The 17,882-nt window shown below is 39.3% G+C and overlaps 1 pseudogene; it reads right to left on the minus strand.

Moving 5' to 3' along the window:
• Positions 1-16,745: 16,745 nt before the first annotated feature.
• Positions 16,746-17,387, minus strand: LOC103204709 (annotated as a pseudogene).
• Between the last annotated feature and the right edge of the window lie 495 nt (positions 17,388-17,882).

The raw sequence follows: 17,882 nt of genomic DNA on the forward strand, positions 1-17,882 counted from the left end.
CTCATTCATTTGTTGGCTGATGGTCTCCCAAGCTGTTTAATCATTGGTTCCTTCCTGAGGAAACCAAGGAAAATAATGATCTATACATGCTAAAAATTTCTCTAATTCCTTTTCAGAGTCTGAAAAACCTCTAGCCTGAACTAATGCTGTAAGAACAAAAATATAACGATCCCTTTCATGAGATGCTGAATTCTCCATGTCAGCCTGGCTTAAAGAAAACTTATTTAATTCACCCACACTTACCCTTCTTCTTGTTATGGAGCTCTGATTTTAGTCAGTGGGGTATCCTCTCGGGCTCTCACCACTTTCCTCTGGGTCCTTGTTCGAGCACCAATTGCCGCATATGGCAAAACTGCCCAGGTCACAAAATGAAGTGACAAGAAATGATTAATGTTTTTTTCAAAAGGAACAGGGGCCAGGCAGATGACCTGCATATTCTACAAGAGTGACCCCTGATGCTTTTGTTCTCCTTTATTTATATGTTTATACATGATTACATTATCACTCTTGGAATCCATACAATCAGCTTTTTCTCTACAAAGTTAAAGTTTTACTTCTCTACATGCTCAAGGACAGCAGGTGGTCATTAAAACAATCACAAAACCCTCCTCAGGAATAAGGAGTGTAAAACAATAAGTGTTTACTAGGGCACAGTGACCCAAAGTATGAAACATCCCAATAAGATAAAAATATGGACTACTGGAATAACATCTATTTTTAATACTTGATGTTTTGCCAAGTAAGCATTTAACTGAGAGAGGCCTTGCCTTCTCTTGCTGCTATTGGAGAGGCCTTGCCTTCTCTTGTTCTTTGCACTTATGTTCTTTGATGATTTATTTCTTTTCTCCAACAGATACCACCTCAGAAACCCAAGGAGGGATTGCTGTGAGTTGTGTCCAACATGATGGCACGTAATAAAAACAACATTATAATATATATGTATGTTGTTGTTGTGATGTACCATCAAGTCAGACCCGACTCATAGTAACCCCTCCTTGGGTTTCCGAGGCAGTATCACTACGGAAGTAGATTGACCAACCTTCCTTCTGAGGAGTGGCTGGTAGATTTGAACTACCAGTCTTCTGGTTAGCAGTCGAGTGCTTTAGGCACTATGCTACCAGAGCTCCTAGTATATATATGTATATATGAATGTATATATAAGAGCTCTGGTAGCATAATGCCTAAGGCACTTGACTGCTAACCAGAAGGCTGGCGATTCACACCCACCAGCCACTCCTCGGTAGGAAGATGGGGCAATCTACTTCCGTAGTGATACTGCCTTGGAAACTCAAGGAGAGGTCTGTATGAGTCGGGTCTGACTTGATGGCACATAACAACAACAAATGTATATATGCCACTGGTTTTGCTTCTCTAGAAAACTAAGCCTAAGACAAAAACAATTTAAAATAGCCACCTAAAAGTTGAAGAACTTAGGAATAAATCTAACCAGACACACAAAAAGAAAAGAAAATTATAAAACACTGTTACAAGAAACTAAATAGATCTACAAAAATGGAACAGGAAGACTGAATGTTGTGAAAATGTCAATACTACCCAAAGCAATCTGCAGCTATAATGGAATCCTGGTCTAGATTCCATCATTATTCTTTTATTATTATTGTATGATTTTATAGAAAGGATTCATTTTCCATTCAATATTTCATATACATCTTGTTTTGTGCACTAATTACAATTCCCACAATGTAATAACCCTCTTGCCGCTTCCACTCTGTGGTTATCTGTGTCTTTATTACCTATGCATTCATGCCTGCCTAATTTTCTACCTGTGCAAATGCTGTCCTTCTGATCTCCCATGGTTGATTGTTCTTAGGAGTGTATCTCCCTGGTATGATTGTTCAGCTCATAGGCCTGTCTATTGTTTTGCCAAGAATTATGCCATAGAAGTAAGTCCAATTCCAGGCCAGAAGGTTGACTAGGGGCCATAGCCTCAAGGGTTTCACCAGTTTCTATCCAACCAGTTATCCTAGTCTTTTTATACTGAATTCTGTTCCACATTTTTCTCCCACTCTATCCAGGATCTCCAATTTTGATCTCTTTCTGAGTGGGAGCTCTGGTGGCATAGTGCCTAAGGCATATGACCGCTAACCAGAAGTCTGGCAGTTCAAACCCACCAGCTAATCCTCAGAAGGAAGGTTGGGGAATCTACTTTTGTAGAGATACCACCTTGGAAATCCAAAGAGTGGTCGCTATGAGTTGGATCCGACTCAATGGCAGTGAGTTCTTTTTTTTTTTTGTTTGTTTGTTTTCTGGCATGGATAGCCAGGCATCCTTTGTCCATTAGTCTCTTGGACTAACTGATTCCACATGTCTTTGATTTTCTTCATTCTTCTTTGTGCTAGATGAGGAAGAACCAATTGCTGCATCTTAGATGACAGCTCACAAGCTTTAAGACCCCAATTGCTACTCACCAAAGCAGAATGTAGAATAATATTTTTGTGTACTATGTTGTGCAAATTTAGCTTGATGTATCCTGTCACCATGTTCCTGAACCCACAGGCCCAGAGACTCACTCTTTCAAGGTGCTTTGTTGTGACCAAGAAGTTATTATAACATAACTTTGTCCCCTATTGTTGTTGTTGTTTTTAGGTGTTGTTGAATCATCTCCAGCTCATAGCAACCTCATGTACAGCAGAATGAAACACTGCCTGGTCCTGTGCCAGCCCCACAATCTTTGCTATACTTGAGCCCATCATTGTAGCCACTGTGTCAATCCATCTCATTGAGGGCCTTCCCCTTTTTCGTTGTCCCTACACTTTGCCAAGCATGATACCCTTCTCCAGGGAATGGTCCCTTCTTACAACATGAGCAAAGTGGGTGAGATGAAATCTGGCCATTCTCACTTCCAAGGAACATTCTGGCTACACTTCTCCAGGACATATTTGTTAGTTCTTTAAGCAGTCCATGGTACTTTCAGCATTCTTGCCAACACCACAATTCAAAACAATTGACTGTTCTTCGGTCTTCCTTTTTCACTCTCCAGCTCTCACATGCATGTGAGGCAAATGAAAATTCCATGGCTTGTGTCCAGCTCACATTAGTCTTCAAGGAAATATCTTTGTTCTTCAATACTTGAAAGAGGTCCTTTGCAGCAGATTCGCCCAATTCTATATGATGTCTGATATTGACTGCTGCTTCTACTGGTGTTGACTGTAGAAACAAGTAATATGAACTCTTGACAGCTTCAATCTTTTCTCTATCATGATGCTGCTTATTGGTCCCATTGTGAGGAATTTTGTTTCCTTATATTGTAAGGTGCAATCCACACTGCAGACTTTAGTCTTCAAACTTCATCAGTAAGTGTTTCAAGTCATCCTCACTTTCATAGAGCAAAGTTGTGTTGTCTGCATAACCAGGTTGTTAAGGAGTCTTTCTCCAATCCTGATGCCATGTTCCTCTACATATAGTCCACCTTCTCAGATTATTTGTTCAGCATACAGATTGAATATGTATGGTGAAAGGATACAACCTTTCTTGATTTTAAACCATGCAGAGTCCCCTTGTTCTGTTTGAACAACAGCCTCCTGGTCTATGTACAAGTTCTTCATGAGCACAATTAAGTGTTCTGGAATTCTCATTCTCTCAGTGTTATCCATAATTTGTTGAGATCCACAAAATCAAATGTTTTGCATAGTCATTGAAACACAAGTAAACATCTTTCTGTTATTCTTTGCTTTGAGTCAAGATGCATCTGACATCAGCACTGATATCCCTCATTCCACATCCTCTTCTGAATCTAGCCTGCATTTCTGGAAGTTCCCTGTCAATATACTTAAGTAATTGTTTTTGAATTATCTTCAGTAATATTTTACTTGTGTGTGGTATTAATGATATTGTTTGATAATTTCCACATTGTGTGGGTTCACCTTTCTTTGAAATGGGTACAAATATGGATGTTTTCCAGTCAGTTGGCCAGGAAGTTGTCTTTCAAATCTTTTGGCATAGCCGAGTGAGTGCCTCTAGTGTGGCATCCATTTGTTGAAACTTCTCAGTGAGTATTCTGTCAATTCCTGGAGGCTTGCTCTTTGCCACTTACCTCAGTGCAGCATTGACTTCTTCCTTTAATACCATTGGTTCTTGATCATATGCCACCTCCTGAAATGGATGAACATCAACCAATTTTTTTTGGTGTTGTGACTCTGTATTACTTCCATCTTCTTTTGATGATTCCTGCATCATTCAATATATTGCCCATAGAAGCTTTCATTATTCCAACTCGAGGCTTAAATTTCCTCTTCAGTTCTTTCAGCTTGAGAAATTTTGAGTGTGTCCTTCCCTTTTGTTTTCTAACTCCAGGTCTTTGCACATTTCATTATAATAATTGTCTTTGTCTTCTTGAGCTGTTCTTTGAAATCTTCTTTTATCTTGTAATTTAAAAAAAGCTCTTTATCTTGTAATTTCTTCCATTTGTTTTATCTAATCTCCATTTAAGGGCAAGTTTCAAAGTCTCTTAGGATGTCTATTTTGGTCTTTTATTCCCTACCTTTCTAATTGGAGCTCTGGTAGCATAGTGCCTATGGCACTTGACTGCTAACAAGAAGGCTGGCAGTTCAAATCCACCAGCCACTCCTTGGAAGAAAGGTTGGGCAATCTACTAGGGTAGTGATACTGCCTTGGCAACTCAAGGAGGGGTTGCTATGAGTCGGGTCTGACTTGACAGCACATAACAACACAACAACAACCTTTCTGATGATCTTTTGCTTCATGGATAAGATTCTTTTTTTTATCATTATTTTATTTTTTATTGTGATTTGGGTGACAGTTTACAGAGCAAATTCACTTTCCATATAGCAGTTCACATATACTTTGTCTCATGACATTGACTACAATTTACCACAATGCAACAGCTCCCCTCCCACTTCCTGCCAATAGTTACCTCTTCCCTGTGTGCATCCCTCCATACACTCCTGACCCCTGAACTTCTCCCTGTGCATAAACAGCCCCTTTTCTCCGATGATTATTCTCTCCAAGGAATGTATCTACGTAGTGTAAATGTTCACCTCATAAGCCTGTCTTTTGTATGGCTGGAGGCCACAAGTTTGAGTTTAATTCCAGACATAAAGGACAGCTAGGGGCCATAGTCTCAGTGGTTCCATCAGGCTGTATCAGACCAGCAAACCTTGTCCCCCACCCCCCTGTTTTGTTTTGTTTTTCCAAATGATTTTGAGTTTTGTTCCACACTGAACTTCCTCTCTATCCACAATCTCCTACATAGATCCCCCTCTGAATGGTTGACAATAGTAGCCAGGCATCATCTAGTTCTTCTGGTCTCAGAGTCATAGAGGCTGAGGATAGCATGGTGTACCAGTCACTTGGACTAATTGTTTCCATGAATCTTTGGTTTTCTTCATTCTTCTTTGCTCTGGACAAGGAGAGTCCCATCGTTGCATCTAGAAGGCTGCTTGCAAGCTTTTAAGATCTCAGTCGCTACTCACCAAAGTATGATGTGGAACAATGTTTTGTGTAGTATGTTATACCAATAGAGCTTGATGTCCCCTGAGACTATGGTCCCGAGCCCAGAGGCCCAACTACTCAATCCCTCTGGGTAACTGGTTGTGCCCAAGAAGGGACTACAACCTTGTTCCTTGTCAGCTCTATTACATACCTGGGAATTCTTAGAGAACATAAAAATACACTTGTAGAACCATGGTCTGTCAACCATATACATGGTCTTGCATACACTCCTCACTGCATAGACATACCTAATAGTTCATCCTGTCCACCCATCTATCTACCCATACGCACATGTTTGCCTTCACTCACAATGCAGTACTATATGTGCAAAGGGGTTCATCTTTGTTGTCTGAACCACCCATATACCTCTCTGTATCTTCCTCTTCCTCAATGCCACCATGTTGATCACTCACATTTGGTATATTGTCCTTCTCTTCACCCAAATCAATACTTATCTCTACCTATCTAACAGTATTCTCTACCCTCCCCTCCCACCCCTGGCAACCAACAAAGAAAATTTCCTTTCATAGATAAAGCTTTCCTTGACTTTTTACAAAAATGGAGTAATACAATATTTGTCCTGCTGTGATTGACTTATTTCATTCAGCATAATGTCATACAAGTTCATCCACGTTATACAGTGTTTGCAGATTCTACATTATTCTTTATGGTTGCATAGTATTTTATTGCGTGTATGTACCATAGTTTGGTTATCGATTTGTCAGTTGATGGACACCTAGGTTGTTTCTGTCTATCATAAATAGTGCTGTGATGAACATGGGTGTGCATATGTCTGTTCTTGTCCTGGCTGTCATTTCTTTAGGATATATACCTAGTAATGGAATGGCTGGGTCAAATGGTATTTCTAATTCCAACATTTTACAGAATCACCATACTGCTTTCCACAGCGGTTGTACCATTTCACAGTCCCACCAGCAGTGTATGAAAGTCCCAATCTCTCTGCATCCTCACCAGCATTTGTTATTTTCTGTCTTATTGAACTTTGCTACTAGTGCTGGAGTGATATGGTAGGTATCTCATTGTTGTTTTGATTTGCATCTCTCTAATGGCTAATGATCATGAGTATTTCTTCATATGTTTGTTGGCTGCCTGAATTTTCTTGGTGAAGTGTCTATTCATGTCTTCTGCCCATTTGTTATTTGGACCATTTTTTCTTTTTGTTATTGAGCTGTTAGAGTTTTCTATAAATTCTAGAGATAAGTCCCTTGTCAGATATGTTAGTCCCTTGTCAGATATGTTATTACCAAATATTTTTTTTTTCCCAATCTGTAGGCTCTCTTTTGATTCTTTTGGAGAAGTCTTTGGAAGCACATAAAAATTTGATTTTTAGAAGGTCCTATTCATCTAGTTTATCTTCTGCTGTTTGTGCATTTTGGGTTATGCTTGATAGTCTATTTATGCCATATATTAGGGGCCCAAAATTTGTCCCGAGTTTTTCCTTGAGGAATTTTATAGTTTTAGGTTTCACGTTTAAGTCTTTGATCCATTTCAAGTTAGTTATTTTGTATGGTGTGAGGTACAGATCTCATTTCATTTTTCTGCAAATGGATATCCAGTTTTTCTAGCACCATTTATTAAATAACCTTTCTGTTCTTATTTAATGGATTTCAGCCCTCTGTCAAAGATCAGCTGATCATAGGTCGATGGATCTGGTTCTCAATTCTATTCCATTGGTCTATGTGTCTGTCATGTACCAATACCAGACAGTTTTGACTACTGTGGAAGTATAGTAGGTTTTGAGATCTGGCAGTGTGAGACCTCCTACTTCGTTCTTCTTCAATAGTGGTTTGCTTATCTGAGGTCTCCTTCCATATAAAGTTAGTGATTGGTTTCCCATGTCCTTATAAAATGTTGATGGGATCTGGGTTGGGATTGCATTGACTGTATAGATTGCTTTGGGTAGAATTGACATTTTCACAAATTCAGTCTTCCTATGTTCATGGATATGGTTGTTGATGTCATCCCAAAATTCCTCTGGTTTTTGGTCATTGGTTTACAGTGCATCAAATCTATTCTTTCAGTGGTCTCTCAATTCAGAATGGATATAATCAAGGTCATATTTTGGCTCATGTAAACTTGTTTTAATGTTCTTCAACTTCAACTTGAACTTGCAAATGAGCAATTGATGGTCAGTTCCACAATCAGCTTTTGGCCTTGTTTTGGTTGAAGATATTGAGCTTCTCCATTGTTTCTTGCCACAGAGATAGTCAATCTGATTCCTGTGTATTCCATCTGGCAAAGTCCACATGTATACCACCATTTGTGTTGTTTAGAAAGGGTATTTGGAATGAATAAGTCATTGGTCTTGCAAAATTCTATCATACAATCTCCAGCATTATTTCTGTCAACAAGGCCATATTTTCCAACTGCTGGTGATTCTTCCTTTTTCCAACTTTTGCATTCTAATCACCAGTGATAATCAATACATCTTGATTGCATGTTCAGTCAATTTCAGATGGCAGAAGTTGGTAAACATCTTCAGTTTCCTCATGTTTTTCTTTGGTTTGGTGCATAAATTTGAATAATGGTGGTATTAACTGGCTTTCCTTTAGGTGTATGGATATTATCCTATTACTGACAGCATTGTACTTCAGGATAGATCTTGAAACAATCTTTGTGATGATGAATACTATACCATTCCTCTTCAATTTGTCATTCCCAGCATAGTAGATCATATGGTTATCTGATTCAAAATGGCCAAAACCAGTCCATTTCAGCTCACTAATGCCTAGGATATCAATCTTTGTGCATTCCATTTCATTTTTGAAAACTTTCAATTTTCCTATATTCATATTTGGTACATTCCGTGTTCCAATAGCAATGAATGTTTACAGTTATTTCTTCTCATGCCAGTTCAGCAAACAGAGGCCCCAAAAGCTCTACTTTATCCACATCATTAACATATGCTCAACTCTGATGAGGCAGTGCTTCCCTAGTCATATTTTGAGTGCCTTCCAACCTTAGAAGCTCAGCTTCCAGCACTGTATCAGACAATATTTCAGGGTCATTCATAAAAATTTCCAGTAATATATCAGACAGTGTTTCCCTACTATTCATAAGGTTTTTACTGGCCAATTCTTCGAGAAGTGGATGGCCTCTTCCTTCTTCTGAGTCTGTCTCAGTTTGGAATCTCCTCTGAAGCTGGTCCACCATGGGCACCCCTGTTGGTGCAGCCTCCACATTCACAGCAACATGCAAGCCACCACAGTACAACAAACTGAAAGACCAGTTCATCTCCCTTAGCTGTTCCAACCTCTCTGCTCACTTCCTGGGCTACCCTCTACCTTTTCCTGCTGGCCTTGTCTCCTGCTGCCTGTGGGCTGTCCCCCACCCTGCCTGTTAGCTCTATAATATATACGAACATTTTTATAGACCATTTAAATACTTATGTAAGAGTATTATGCACAAAATCTATATATGGTTATGAGTATATTCTTGTTTGCCTACCCCTACATGATTTCTTGCCTGTTGACATATGTATCTACCCATATATTAGCATTTGTTATTAATGATAATACAGTTTTGTGTTTGTAACAGTATTTACCTTTGTTGTCATATTTCTTATGCACTTCTTCATGTCTTCTTTTTCCTTGGTGACACTGTGCCTGTCATTCTTTGTCATATTGCCTTTCCCATTATCCAAATCAACACAAGTCTCTTAACTAGCCATCAATTTTCCCTGACATCCCCCCTCAAACCTGGTAACCAGCAAGGGAAGTTTCCTTCCCCATGTCAAGCTATCCTTGATTATTTTATAATAACTGACTCATACAGTATTTGTCCTTTTGTTATTGACTTATTTCACTCAGCATAATATCCTCCAAGTTCATCCATGTTGTGAAGTGATTTTGGATTCTTCATTATTCTTTAATGTGGCATTGTATGTATGGGCTGTAGTTTGGTTATCCATTCATCCATTGATGGGCACTTAAGTCGTTTCTGTCTCTTTGCTATTGTGAATAGTGCTGTGATGAACATTGTGTTGTTGTTAGGTGCCGTCAAGTTGTTTCCAACTCATAGTGACCCCATGTACAGCAGAACGAAACACTGCCCAATCCCACGCCTGCTCCATGATCCTTGCTATACTTGAGTCCATTGTCCTAGCCACCATGTCAATCCATCTTGTTGAAGGCCTTCCCCTCTTTTGTTGACCCTCTACCTTACCAAGCATGACATCCTTCTCCAGGGCATGGTCCCCTCTGACAACATGATCAAAGTAGGTGAGACGAAGTCTGGTCATCCTTGCTTCCAAGGAGCATCTTGGCCACACTTCCACCAGGACATATCTGTTAGTTCTTTTGGCAGTCCATGGTACCTTCAGCATTCTTTGCCAGCACCACAATGCAAAAGCATCAACTCTTTTCCAGTCTTCCTTATTCATTGTCCAGCTCTCACATGCATATGAGGCAATTGGAAATATCATGGCCTGTGTCAGGTGCACCTTAATCCTCAAGGAGACATCCTTGCTCCTCAGCACTTGAAAGAGTTCCTTCACAGCCGATCTGCCCAGTGCTATACCTTGTCTAATGTCCTGACTGCTGCTTCCATTGGCGTTGATTGTAGAACCAAGCAATGTGAATTCTTTGACAACCTCAATGTTTTCTCCATTTATTGTGATGCTGCTTATTGGTCCAGTTGTGAGGATTTTTGTTTTCTTTATATTGAGATGTAATCCATACTGCAGACTGTGTTCCTCAATCCTCATCAGTACTTGCCTCAAGTCATCATCACTTTCAGCAAGCAAAGTTGTATCATCAGCATATCTCAGGTTGTTAATGATTCTTCCCCCAATCCTGATGCCACATTTTTCTTCATATAATCCAGCTCCTCAGATTATTTGCTCACCATAGATTGAATAAGTATGGGGAAAGATACAACCCTGATGCACTCCTTTCCTGATTTTAAACCACACAGTGTTCCCTTGTTCCATTTGAACGACAGCCACCCGGTCAAGGTACAGGTTCCTCATGAGTACAATCAAGTGTTTGGGAATTCCCATTCTTCTCAATGTTATCCATAATTTGTCATGATACACACAATCAAATGCCTTTGCATAGTCAATAAAGCACAAGTGAACATATTTCTGGTATTAAGATACCAGAAAGATACCTTGAGCCAAGATCCATCTGACAGCAACTATGATATCCCTTGTTCCATGTCCTCTTCTGAATCCAGCTTGCACCTCTGGAAATACCCTATCAATATACTGCTGCAACCATTTTTGAATTATTTTCGGTAAGATCTTGCTTGCGTGCGATATTATGATATTGTTTGATAATTTCCACATTCTGTGGAATCACCTTTCTTTGGAATGGGTACAAATATGGAACTCTTCCAGTCAGTTGGCCAGGTAGCTGTCTTCCAAATCTCTTGGCATAGACGAGTGAGTGCCTCCAGTGCAGCATCCGTTTGTTGAAATATCTCAATGGGTATTCTGTCAATCCCCGGAACCTTGTTCTTCGCCAATTCCCTCATTGCAGCTTCAACTTCCTCCTTCAGTACCATTAGTTCTAGATTTTATACCACCTCCTGAAATGGATGAAGATTGACTAGTTCTTTTTGGTACAGTGACTCTGAGTATTCTTTCCATCTTCTTTTGATGTTCCTTGCATCATTCAATATTTTGCCCTTAGAATCTTTCAATATTGCAACTCAAGGCTTAAATTTTTCCTCAATTCTTTCAGCTTTGGAAATGCTGAGGAAATCTTTTGGTTTTCTAACTCCAGGTCTTTGCACATTTCATTATAGTAATTGGCTTTATCTTCTCGAGCTGCTTTTTGAAATCTTAGGTTCAATTATTTTATCTTGCCATTTCTTCCATTTGTTTTAGCTACTTTCCACTCAAGGGCAAGTTTCAGAGTCTCTCTGTCATCCATTTTTGTCTTCTTTTCTTTTGTTGTCTTTTTAGTGACCTCTTGCTTTCTTCATGGATGATGCTCTTGATGTCATCCCACAATTCATCTGGTTTCTGGTCATTGGTGTTCAATGCATCAAATCTCTTCTTTAGATGGTCTCTAAATTCAGGAGGTATGTATTCTAGATCATATTTTGGCTCTCATGGACTTGTTTTAATTGTCTTTAACTTCAAGTTGAACTTGCATATGAGCAGTTGATGGTCTGTTCCACAATCAGCTTCTGGCCTGGTTTTGGCTGAAGATATTGAGCTTCTCCATGTCCTCTTGCCACAGATGTAGTCAGTCTGATTCCTGTGTGTTCCATCTGGGGAAGTCCACGTGTACAGCCGCCGTTTGTGTTGTTGAAAAAAAGGTGTTTGCAGTGAACAAGTAATTGGTCTTGCAAAATTCTACAGTGCAAGTTCCAGGATTATTTCTGTCACCAAGGCTAAATTTTCCAACTACTGGTGATTCTTCTTTGTTTCCAATTTTTCCATTCCAGTCACCAGTGATAATTAACACATCCTGATTGCATGTTTGGTCAATTTTAGACTGAAAGAGTTGATAAAAATCTTCAATTTCCTCATCTTTGGCTTTGGTGTCTGGTGCATAAATTTGAATAATAGTCATATTAACACTTCTTCCTTGTAGGCATATGGGTATTATCCTGTTACTGATAGCATTGTACTTCAAGACAGATCTTGAAACATCCTTTGTGATGATGAATGCCACACCATTTATCTTTAAACTGTTGTTCCTGGCATAGTAGATCATATGGTTGTCTGATTTAAAATGGCCATAACCAGTCAATTTGAGCTCACTAATGCCTAGGATATCAATCGATATGCATTCCATTTCATTTTTGACAACTTCTGATTTTCTAGATTCATACTCCATACATTCCATGTTCTGATTATTAATGCATGTTTGCCACTGTTTCTCCTCAATTTGATTGGTGCCACATCTGCAAATGAAGGTCTTTAAAGCTTTACCTTATCCATATGAGTAAGGCTGATTTTACTCTGATAATTCAGCTCTTGCCCTGTCCTACTTTGAGAGCTTTCTAAGTTAGGTGACTTATCTTCCTCCTTTATATTGGACAATGTTTCTGGACTGTTCATAAATTTGCACAGTAATGTATCAGACAGTGTTTCTCTGCTATTTATAAGGTTTTCCCTGGCCAATTATTTGAGAAGTGGATGGCCTCCTCCTTCTTCCTAGTCTATCTCAGTCTGCAAGCCGGGCTGATGTCTGTGCATCATGTGCACCCCACTGGGTTTGAAACACCAGTGGCATAGCCTCAAGACTCACAGCAACATGTCACCAGAGTAGGACAAACCAACAGACAAGTTTTTCTCCCTTAGCTGTTGGACCCCTCCAACCACCCTCACCTGGATCCCTGCAGCTGACTCCACAATCTGTTCTGGTCCCCTTTGCCTTTTCTCTCCTCTCCCTGCCTTCCTGCCTTGCTGCTTGTGGTGGGTGGCCTGGGTTCCCTCTCTTCACCTGGGTCCCTGAGGCTGACTTCTCTGATGAACATTGATGTGCATATATCTATGCGTTTCATGGTTCTCCCTTCTTTAACATATATGCCTGGTAGTGGGATTGCTAAGGAGCTCTGGTGGCGTAGTGCCTAAGGCATTTGACTGCTAACCAGAAGGTTGGTGGTCCAAACTCACCAGCCACTCTGCAGAAGGAAGTCTGGGTAATCTACTTCCATAAAGATTTATCACCTCAGAAACCCAAAGTGGGTCTTTATGAGTCACAATCAACTCGATGACAATGAGTGAATGGGATTTCTAGATCAGATGGTATATCTATTTCCAACTTTTTAAGGAAGTATCATATCGTTTTCCACAATTGTTTTACCATTTTACAGTTCCACCAGCAGCGTATGAGAATTTCAATTTCAATCTCTCTACACCCTTGCAAGTATTTGTTGTTTTCTGTCTTGCTATTACTGCTGTGGTTAGATCATATCTCACTTGTTTTGATATGTTTGTTGGGCACCTGAATGTCTCCTTTGGTGAACTGTCTGTTCATATCTTCAGCTCATTTTTTAATTAGATTGTGTATCTTTTTGATGTTGAGGTGTTGAAGTTTTCTATGATTTTAGATATAAATCCATTGTCACATATGTCATTTTCAAATATATTTTCCCAATCTATCTGTTCTCTTTTACCTATTTGGAGAAGTCTTTTGATGTGCATAATTTGGTTTTCAGAAGGTCCTAGTCATCTATGTTTTCTTCTGTTTATGCATTTTGGGTTATACTTAATAATCTATTTATGCCATAAATTAAGACTCCTAAGTTTATCCCTATTGTATCACTGATTATATCTTTGGGTTTTACATCCATCTTGAGTTTATTTTTGTGTGCAGTATATGGATGGATCAGGTTTCATTTTTCTACAAGTGGATATCTGGTTTTGCCAGCACTATCTATGAAAGAGACTCTCTCTTCTCCATTTAAATTGTTTGGGCTCTTTCTCAAAGATCATCTGTCCATAGGTAGATGAATCTATTTCTGGAATATCAATTCTGTTTCTATATGTCTGTCATACAAATATCAGGTTGTTTTGACCACCATGGTGTAACTACCAGAGTAGGTTTTAAGATCAGGAAGTGTGAGACCTCCTATTTCGTTTTTCTTCTTCATTAGTGCTTTTTCTTATCCAAACTCCCTTTACAATATAACTATATAAAATCAGTTTTTTTCCCCCCATGTCCTTAAAGAATATTGATAGAATCTGGATTGAGATTGAATTGAATATATAGATTGTTTTGGGTAATATTAACATTTTCACAATATTCAGGCTTTCTATCTACAAACACGATATGTTCTTCCTTTTCAGAAAGTCTCATAGTTTCTTGTGGTAGTGTTTCATAGTTTTCTTTGTATAGATGTTTTCTGCCCCTGGTAAGATTTACTCCTAAATATTATGTATTTTTGGTAGCTATTGTACACTGTATTGTTTTCCATATTTGCTTTCAAGAGTTTTCCTTGTTGACATAGGGGAGAACAAATGATTTTTGTATGTTGATCTTTTGTCCTGTCACTTTGCTGAATCTTTCAACTAGTTCCAGTAGTTTCCCTACTGGGTCTCTTGGTTTTGCTTTGTATGAGACTATGTCATCTGCAAAGAGAGATGGTTTCACATTTTTGGCAATTTAGAGGTCTTTTATTTATCTTTCCTACCTTATTTCCCTGGCTAGGTCTTCCATTAAAATGTAGAATGGAAAAGGTGATAGAGGAGTCCTTGTCTGTCTCATATTCATAGGGGGAATGCTTTGAGTCTCTCTCCATTGAGAATAATGTTGGTTGTTGGTTTTGCATATATGCCCTTTATTATGCTGAGAAATTTCCCTTCTAATCCTATTTTGTTGAGAGTTGTTGCCAGGAATCGATGTTGGTTTTATCAATTTTTTTTTCCCCCCACATGGATTGATATAATCACGTTGTTCTTTTCCTTTATTTTTTTATGTGATGGATTATGTTGATTGTTTTTCTACTGTTGATCCATGTGGCAGTTAGGGCTATGTGTCAACTTGACTGGGCCTGGTTTTGAATGGTTGGGCAGCTCACTGTAGTAGTCCTCATGATGAGAGTGGTAGTCAACTCCATGGTGGAATCTCTTGTGCGCAACTGAGAAGCAGTTTAGGGATGTGATCTGCTTCTAGTATATAAAGAGAAGCTTTGGGAATGGTCTCCAGCTTTTGGCATGCTTGAATCCTGCATGTAGCTGAGTCATTATTCAATAGCATGCTGTGTTGTCTGCCAATCTTGGGGCTCTTAATGGACTTGAATCAATGGCCTGCCATGTGGTTTGGTAATATCAGGGCTGTGCCTTTTTACTTGTCGACCTTAGGTTTGTCAGCCTCAACAGCTAGTAGCTGTTTGAGTGAAGAAAGTCACCGGCTTCAGTGGGCCAGGAGCAAGAGGCAGAGCTGAAGCTCAAGACTGTAGGGCTTTTACCCAGCCCCTGGAGTGACACTTTGAACTCAGATTTTAGCCTCTAAAACTGTAATAGAACAAATGCCTGTTTGTTAAAACCATTCCATTTTTGGTATATTCCTATCAGAGCAGCACTACAAAGCCCAAATAATCCATCCTTGCATTGCTGGTATGAATCCCACTTAGCCTTGGTGTGTTATTTTATTGATATAGTGTTGGGTTTCATTGGCTAGAATTTTGTTGAAGTTTTTTGCACCTAAATTCATGAAAGACATTGGTCTGTAGTTTCTTCTTTTTAGTGGTGTCTTTGCCTGTTTTGGTATCAGGGTTATGCTTGCCTCATAGAACAAATTTGGGAGTATGCCATCCTTTTTCATGTTCTGGAATAGTTGAGTAAAATAGGGTCAGCTCTTCTCTGAATGTTGGCTAGAATTCTCTAGAGAAGCTGTCTTGGTAAGAACTTTTTTTTGTGTGTGTGTGGAGAATTTTTTATGATCTGTTCTATTTCTTCTTTTGTTATGGTTGTGTTCCAATTTTATCCTTCACTCTGATAATTTAGGTAGTTCATGTTTTTCCAGAAATTTGTCGATTACTTCTAAGTTTTTCAATTTGTTAGGGTATAGTTCTTCATAGTATTCTGTTATGGTCCTTTTTATTTCAATTATTTCCATTGTGATACTACAAATTTCATTTATTATTTGTGTTATTTGCATCTTCTCTTTCTTTTTCTTAATTAAATTTGCCAGTGGTTTTGCAATCTTTGAAGATACAGCTTCTAGTCTTGTTGTTTTTTTCCTATTGTTTTTCTGTTTTCTGCTTCATTTATTTATGCTCTCACTTTTATTATTTCCTATCTCCTAGAGACTGTAGGCTTATTTTGTTGCTCTTTTTGGAGGTGTTGGGTTTAGGTGTTGATTTTGGTTCTTTCCTCTTTTTAAATATCTGCATATATTATTTATAAATAGACCTCTGAGTACAATTTTCACTGTGTCCAAATGGTTTTGGTGTGTTGTGTTTTCATTCATTTGTTACTGTGAATTTAATTTATTTATTTCATATTTGATTTCTTCTATTATCCAGTAGGTTTTTTTTTTTTTTTTCTTTTTTTCCAACCCAATCTCATTCTCAACTTTATTCACCACCCTTAGGAGGGGCTCTTCCATACAGTGGAGAAGGGGAACTCCAATCTGGGGTGTGGAGAGACAGTGTAAGGTTGGACTTGGTATTCAGCAAAAGATGACAAGAGAATCTGGCAACCACCAAAAAAGGAAGCCAAAATTGACCCTCCTAAGTCTCACTCAAGGATACAAAGCAATATTCCAGTGTCCCAAGAACCTCAACAGTATAATCTGCAGAGGTCAAGGTCTGGAAGCCATAAAGGAGCTGCCAGGCCACAGTGAGCCCTAGAAGGCAAGGGTGTGTTTGATGAGCCTACACATGGTGTTGGTGACTGAGGTGCCCAGGATATCAGTGATTTGAAAGATCTTGCAGTGGTAGGGCTGCATGTCCCACAAGTCTGAGTCAAATACCTTGTCCACCTCTGACTGCATGGCCATCTTGGGCAGGTACTCAGGCCGGTTCATCACCTCTATGATATTGATGATCTTGCACAGCTTCTCACACACCTTCTCCTGACATAACTCCCTCTTCTGCTCTGTGGCCAGGGCCACCACATGCACCTTGACCATCCACACTTCCCATGGGATACACTTGTCTGAGAAAGGCCAGCAAGATTTTTTTCTTCTGGTAGAACTCCAAGGATATCTGCCTCAGCCCATCACCACCAGAGTTACACAAGGCATCCTTGAATCCCCCAACAACCATCAGCAGGGCACAGGCAAGCAAATCAGGAGAAACATGTACCTAGGTGAAGTCAGTGAAGTCACAGTCGACATCTTGGGTGTTCACTGTGCTAATGGGGGAAGTGTCCTCCTTCTTGTAGTGGAACTTGCCCATGCTGCAGTTCAGGAGACCTGTGTGCAGCACATGGTCTCCACCTGCCACCCCTCCATCAACATCTCCAGTACCTCTGAGTAGCAGTTCATCTTGCAGCTTGTGACCCACAGCACGGTGGGGGATGGGATGAATATGGGATCAGCATCACCCATAGCTGCCAGACCACCACAGCATTACCCAGTAGTTCTGGAGAAATGTGATATTCATTTTCCATGTATTTTATTTTTACCCCTTTTTCTTATTTGTAATTGTATAGTATTGTGATCCAAGAAGATGCTTTGTAGTATTTTGATATTTTAAATTTTATTGAGGTTTATTTTGTGGTCTCACATGTGGTTTATTCTGGAGAATTATCTATGTGCACTCGAAAATAATTTGTATTTTGGTTCTGTTAGGTGGAATGTTCAGTAAATGTCTACAAGGTCAAGTTGGCTAATTGTTAGGTTGAGATCTTTGGTATCCCTGTTGAGTTTTTGTAGTTGTTTTGTCTTTCATCACAAGTGGTGTATGGAAGTCTCCTACTACTACTGTAGAATTGTTCATTTCTTCTATCTATTCAATTAATGTTTGGTTTATGTATTTTG

The sequence above is a fragment of the Orycteropus afer genome, unplaced genomic scaffold, assembly GCF_000298275.1.
Source record: "Orycteropus afer afer isolate SDZICR_OR568_19922 unplaced genomic scaffold, OryAfe1.0 scaffold00256, whole genome shotgun sequence".
Classification (NCBI taxonomy): Eukaryota; Metazoa; Chordata; class Mammalia; order Tubulidentata; family Orycteropodidae; genus Orycteropus; species Orycteropus afer.